Source organism: Abramis brama (assembly GCF_963993115.1).
Source record: "Abramis brama genome assembly, chromosome: 15".
NCBI classification, from domain to species: Eukaryota; Metazoa; Chordata; class Actinopteri; order Cypriniformes; family Leuciscidae; genus Abramis; species Abramis brama.
Window position 1 is genome coordinate 7,466,469 of NC_139977.1, and position 6,481 is coordinate 7,472,949.

Genomic DNA, 6,481 nt, shown 5'->3' on the forward strand with positions numbered 1-6,481 from the left:
GCGTGCGAACGGGGGAGCCTGCGATTGTTTGTAAAAAAATGCTATATTATAGATATATTTATTGAAGCGAGTGTAAATACGGCTAGCAAAATAGACTCGGAAAGTGGGTTTGTACCGGTATTGGTGCGGAAAGTGACGAAGGATGTGGCGTCGCAGATGCTGAGAAATTTGTCATGAGACAGGAGGTAAGGCTTTATTTATACTGGCTTCTTCTTGTGCTGATTGGATGATTACCTGAACATGCTCCTCCCGAACTTTGTTACATAAAACTTCATAATGTGTTGAATTTGCTAGTTAATTACATAATCAAAACCCCCAAAAAATAATTAAGTTTTAATTGATATATCGATGTAAAGAAACATATTTTGCCTTTTTTTTTTCTTTTAAGCTTTAAGGGCTTTTAAGTCAGTGCGAAGAGTCGATCCACTGGGAACTCAGCTGAGAGCGTTATCAACATGCACACGTCATCGCTGTCAATACTCTGTCTCAGGACCAAATGCAATGTGGCATATAGACGGAAACCACAATAAGGTATTTAGAGTCTAAACTTAGGCAAACATACTAATTGTGCAACTATGATAAATTGCAGTGTTTTTCCTGGGTGACAAATGATTTTGGATGGTCTTAACTTACCTTAATACAATTTGTGTTTACATCGAAAGCAAATAAAGTAGAACGAGGGGCTTAAAAGCCTGGATATCTATGATTTACAAACCTTTCAGTCTTCCTCTTTAAAATATTTTCTGTTTTCATGCTCTCTGGCTGTAGGAAAAATAACCTGGCCTTCTTTGCCTTAATATTTTCCATAAGAAAACCTACATTCATAAGAAACTACAATCATTAAGTAAACAAGTTGGCCCTCACTCAAGGCAGAGGAAACAAATATTTTAGTCCTAACTGGTACAGTTAGAATATTTTAATATAGTCAGAAATTCAGGGTTAACTAATTACTTCCATAAAGGTTGGTTATGCTAAAAAAAAAAAAAAAATGTTAAAGAATACTTTTGCTCTGTCATCCAGCAGATAGCACCAGTAAACCGATCCCCACCATGCTATCCAGTACAAACTTTTGGAATGTTTGGTTTTGTAAGTGTAAAACATAATATAATAACACAAATATCGGAAGAAAAATAGCATGGAAGGGGATGTTTTAAAAATGGATGTCTGAATTTGCTCAAGTGATAAGAAACTTAATTTGGGTGGCCACCTAATAATTTAAATTGACATTAGGTGACATGGGAGGATAGAGGTGGAAGGGAGGGAATCATAAAATGTAATGTTTTCTTTTGTGTTTCTGATCATTTATTTAGGTGGGGGTTTGTCATTCATGGAGGCATTGACAGCTTTAGCCGCTTAATTGTTTACCCAAGTGCTGCGACAAATAACCGGGTGTGACGAGAGCGGTACAATTGTGAAACCAACCTTTTACCAGTAAAGAAATCCGACTACACCACCCTAGAAATTAACTCTAGGGAACAATGCTCAAAAAGCACACAGGTTCGGTTCCCCCATAAAAGTAAGCAGGAGACGTGGGTGAAGTATCAAAAGTACAAATTTTTATTAATACAAGAATGTTTTTAAAATAGACACTAAAATGTCAAAAGAACAGCATGAGACCCCACTTTAAATTGAGGAAAACAAAATTACAAAAGGAATGAATTTGGGCAATGACAAAATCAATTTTAAATATGAAAACAAAATAAAGTAATCAGCAGGGCTGAGGCTCCCATCGGCAGAAACAAAATGGAGTCTGGTTTTACAAAAGCACACTTCCACGCACACACCAAAGTGCACTCAAATCACACTACCACACACTTGAAGTGGTACACAGCACGCAATAAAGAAGAACCACCACCACAAGAAGGAAGATCCGTTCACCCGTGGGACCCCCAGCTCCTGCAGACAAACAAAAATAATAAATAAACTATAACAAAAATCACAATTAAACACGATTAGCTCCACATACAATATAAACAAATAATAATAACAGATGAAGCAACTCCAACAAAACAAAAGGTATCAATATCACATGAAACAAAGAAAAACGTTGGAAGGATCAAATAAACTCACGAGGAGTTACAAAGCAACTTGATGTCCGATGTAAACAGGAAACAAATCAAGTTGCGTTAATAAAGGAAAAATAACAAAAATAGACAGCACAATATTTCTATAACACAATAACCGAAAGAAAAATCTAACTTTCTCCCACAAAAGTATAAACAAAAAAACGAAACCAAATCAAAAGAAAAAGAAACAAAACAAAACAATTATTTTCTCTCAATAAAATGAGATCGTCGTATTCTCCATGCTGATACTCGAACAGAAAGCAGCCACTACACACAATCGGAACCAGACGAACAGTCCCCTTTCAACAACGATGGTGTGGCGTCTGCTCAACAGTAACGTTATACACCGCAGGACTGCAGGAATGTGAGCAAAACGTCCGCAGCGCAAAGCTGAAGACAGCAGCAACGCAGCAAATCCGATATAATATAAGATAGATCGGGATGAAAAGAGAGTGAACGAGAGGGAGAACCCTATAACGAACACAAAGAGAGACGTTACTAATAATGATAGTTGCCCTCCACGAATTATAATTACATTTAAAACACTTACCGTCAAGGTATCACCCCAAATAGAAAATGTACAGGCACAGGTCTACTAATCAGCCCACCGATAACAATGGGGTACAGGAAACCATACCTAGACAGCATGCGGCAGTGTCAACAGCACAACAACGGTAGTACAATATGCGTTTATACAAATACACATGCACACACACATACCTGAGAGGCAACCGGTCACTAGATCCACTAAAGCAGCGCCGAAAACACACCGACACCCGGACAAAACGACACTATAAATTTACAAAAAATGCTTTAAAAGACCAACCAGTTTTAAAATTACCCCCGTTACAGCACGGCACGCTTACCTGTAACCACCGTAAACACGGGCACAAAGGGGAAAGTCGGACATGACGCACCACGGCCAACAACAAATCAGCCCTTATATTACGGATACTGATCGCTGATAGGCAAATCCGGCTGTCAATCACCTAATCTCATTACACGGGCATCAACTGTTGTTGACAGTTTTATTGGAGCAGTTCAGAAGTTTGGAGTCCCCTCTCGAGTGCGCTCAGACAAGGGCTTGGAGAACATTTAAGTGGCACACTTCATGGTGTCACATAGGGGAGAGAACCCTCAACTCCCGCAACTCACACATAACTGGAAGAAGTGTCAACAATCAAAGGTGCTTTGTGTGGGTGGGAGAAAAAGTTAAATAGATTTAATGAAGATTGAAAATTGTTGTAATGTTGTCTCTGTATGATTGAAAGGTTATGGAGGGATGTCTATGAACAGATCTTAGACCTGTTTACTGCCTGTTCAATGGAATGGAGACTGAGAGTTTGCTGGATCCATGAGGTGCACCTATATACACACTGCACTGGATTTTCCTGCCTCAGTCGCAAAGGCATCTTAATCTTTTCCAGGAGGCTTGGAATAACCACAAATTAAGGACCACGGGTAGCCAATCCCCTCTACAGTTGTGGACAACATTTCAAACTGCTGATGATCCAGACCGGGTACATGTAGACATGGCATTTTGTGATGCAATAATGTTTGTCATCTTTAAAAATGTAATTTTTGCCTTTTTCCGTGTTTTTGCAAGGTGAATGAAGACTTCGGAATAGACTGGGAAGGACCATCATGCAGTAATGAAATGGAGGGAGTTGCAGTCCCACAAGCACAACTACAGAGCTGACTGCTGCAGAGATGGATACCTTACACAATCCAAATGTTCTTTTTACAGAAGCAGTGGATGCTTACTGTGAAACGTTGCAACAGGTAACTTGTTTATTGGGATAGATGAACTGCTCATCCAAATATGCTTGTACAATGTCTTCATTTACAGAATTGTGTGTGTCAGTGCTATGTATGACCCCTTCAGATCTGTATTCATGGTTGATTTGATAAAAATTCAGTCCACACCTGTGTGTATGCTTGTGTGCTAGGTCTCATACCTTCATATGAGTGTTCTCAATTTGTGAAATTCAATAAAAATGCTGTATGTTGCAGTTAAACCTGTGGATGTGTGAGAATGTTTGTTCCACTTTACATTTGTGGTGTATTCATTTTATTGAAGATATAAACTTTTTTTTTTTTGTGCGTTTAGACAGATAATGTAACAGGTCACACAAATTCCATGACAAAATTCCGAACAGACCCCAAAGACAACCTGAGGGTTTAAGTAATATTCATTTTAAACTAAACCAAACCCAAAGCTGTTGCTGGACACAGCTGCATTTAGATTAGCTGCGAATTCTTCATAATGGCTGTAATGCAGTGAGATTTCAAGTGTCTCCCTGCATGTTGAGGCAGTTGGCATTCTGACATCAGACGACACTTCCACATACAGTTCCTGTGGTAGGTTTGTCCAGCCAACCCACAACTCAAGATTTTTCAGATCTTGTGGTGTACCCGTTTGTTCTTAACATAAGAACTGTTAGTTTATAGGATAATTGAATAAGTGTGACATTAACACTGACATGACATTTTCATATAAGACATCTTCATGTCGTCTTACAATGAAATAACCACACAAACCCAACCCAGCAAATTACATCTTAAAAATGCAATATTAAACATGTACGAAGAGAGAATAAATTACCTTGTTCAATGTATTGCCGAAAATAGGATGTGATTCTGCAGCATGTTTCCAGACCGAAGTTCTTATCACTGTCAGGGTTTGGCCATATTACTTTTTCCAGGATTATCTAGTATAATGTCACAAAATAAATTGATGCAGTACTGGTGTCACAATCAGAAGAAGGCAGACAAGGTTGTGGTGAATATCAACAAGTTTATTTATAGTGCAGAGGGTGAGCGATGCAGGGAGATAATGCAGATGCGATGATGAGGACTTAGCTGAACAGAATGAATGAATGGCGTTGAAGGAATGAGGAGGACGAGATGAACCAGGGTGATGAAGATCAGCGATGATGGGGAGATCAGAACTTCAGGTAAATAATCGGGAATGACGGTCACTTGGGTGAGCAGTCTGTTGCGCTAGTCAAAGACCAGGAAAATAAACAGGACCAGTGGTATCTCAAGTGAGTTGATTGTAACGCTTGTCATAGTACTAATCAAAGATGAGACCAGACCCCGATGAACTGCTGAGGGATGTGTTAAATAGTGCTGGATGATGATCAGTGATGATTGGTGACAGGTGATGGTGATCTGTGATTGGAAAGTGCATGCAGGTGAGGGCCAGGGAGGACGATGGGAAATGTAGTGATTGACTGGAAACTGTGACAACTGGTAGCCACTTAGCCACTACTGGTACTATAAGACTACACCCTGGAATTGATGCTACAAAATTATATAGCATTACACTGTGAACACTCTTGAAATCAGCAAGTAGAACTTAGAAGGGATAATTCACCAAAAAATTTAAATTCTCTTACAATTTAGTCACTGTCTTCTGATATGTATGACTTTCTTTTTGCTAAAAGAAACTCAAGTCAAACTAAAGTTTAAGAATGTTTCTGTTTTTTTTAGGGTCATACAATGCAAGTGAAAGACTAACAAGTTAAGTTCAAAAATCCACATAAATGAGGAATACAAGCAATCTACAACAATTCTGTTTTTAATTTCATGTCTTCAAATTGCTAATTAGTTGCTAATTAATTGCAAAGTGCTAATTAGCAAATCCAGGTGATTGGAACAAAATACTGAGGAGGACTTTTACTTTCTGAACTTGGACTTTACACCTCTGTTCAAAAGTGATATGATAGGTGTGGTTAAGAAACAGATCAATATGCAAGTCCTTTTTTCATGTTTAACCTGTGTCAGGGCAATCTTCCAGTTCAATTATGACTGTCTCGTTCATTTGTCCAGTTTTTATTCCAAACATAGCAGGGCTAAGTTCAGTCAATAAGGGACCACCATGAATGGTCAATCATTCATCCAACAATGTGGAACAGGTCACTATCCAGCAGAGTTCGGGAGATTGATGGTACCAAATGGTCTTCTTGACCGGTGAAAAATAAAGTTTTGCCACAGTTTTCAAAAGTGAGAAAGTAGAACTTTTTTTAAGCTCAATACAAGTTCGAAGGTAACAATTTTTTACAAGTTTTGTCATGTGCAATTCCATTTAAAGTGAAAAAAAATGTAAATAGATATTGCACCCAAAAAATAGAAATTCTTTTAGAAATGACTCAAAACCAATCAATTTTCTTTTGTTATGATAAAAACAGTAATACATTTAAATCAAAGTGACAGAGAGTACTGAAAGAATATGCATTTTGGTTAAACCATCCCTTTAATTACTTAATGTTTTAGATTTCAATTACTTACCAAAATCTAGGGCAAACCCAAACTGCACACGTGAAATAACCTGGGATAGAAAGTAGCGTTTCACACCATCTCCAATTGCTGCATCACCTGAGGTAACGGAAAGAATATTAATATCCATGCAG

The 6,481-nt window shown here is 38.2% G+C and overlaps 1 long non-coding RNA gene across 1 annotated transcript; it reads right to left on the reverse strand.

Moving 5' to 3' along the window:
* Positions 1–1,534: 1,534 nt before the first annotated feature.
* On the reverse strand, positions 1,535–2,972 carry LOC311098110. The gene is made up of 2 exons (XR_014609365.1): positions 2,933–2,972; positions 1,535–2,857 (listed from the first exon to the last, which is right to left on the reverse strand). It is a non-coding gene; the product is annotated as an uncharacterized lncRNA (long non-coding RNA).
* Between the last annotated feature and the right edge of the window lie 3,509 nt (positions 2,973–6,481).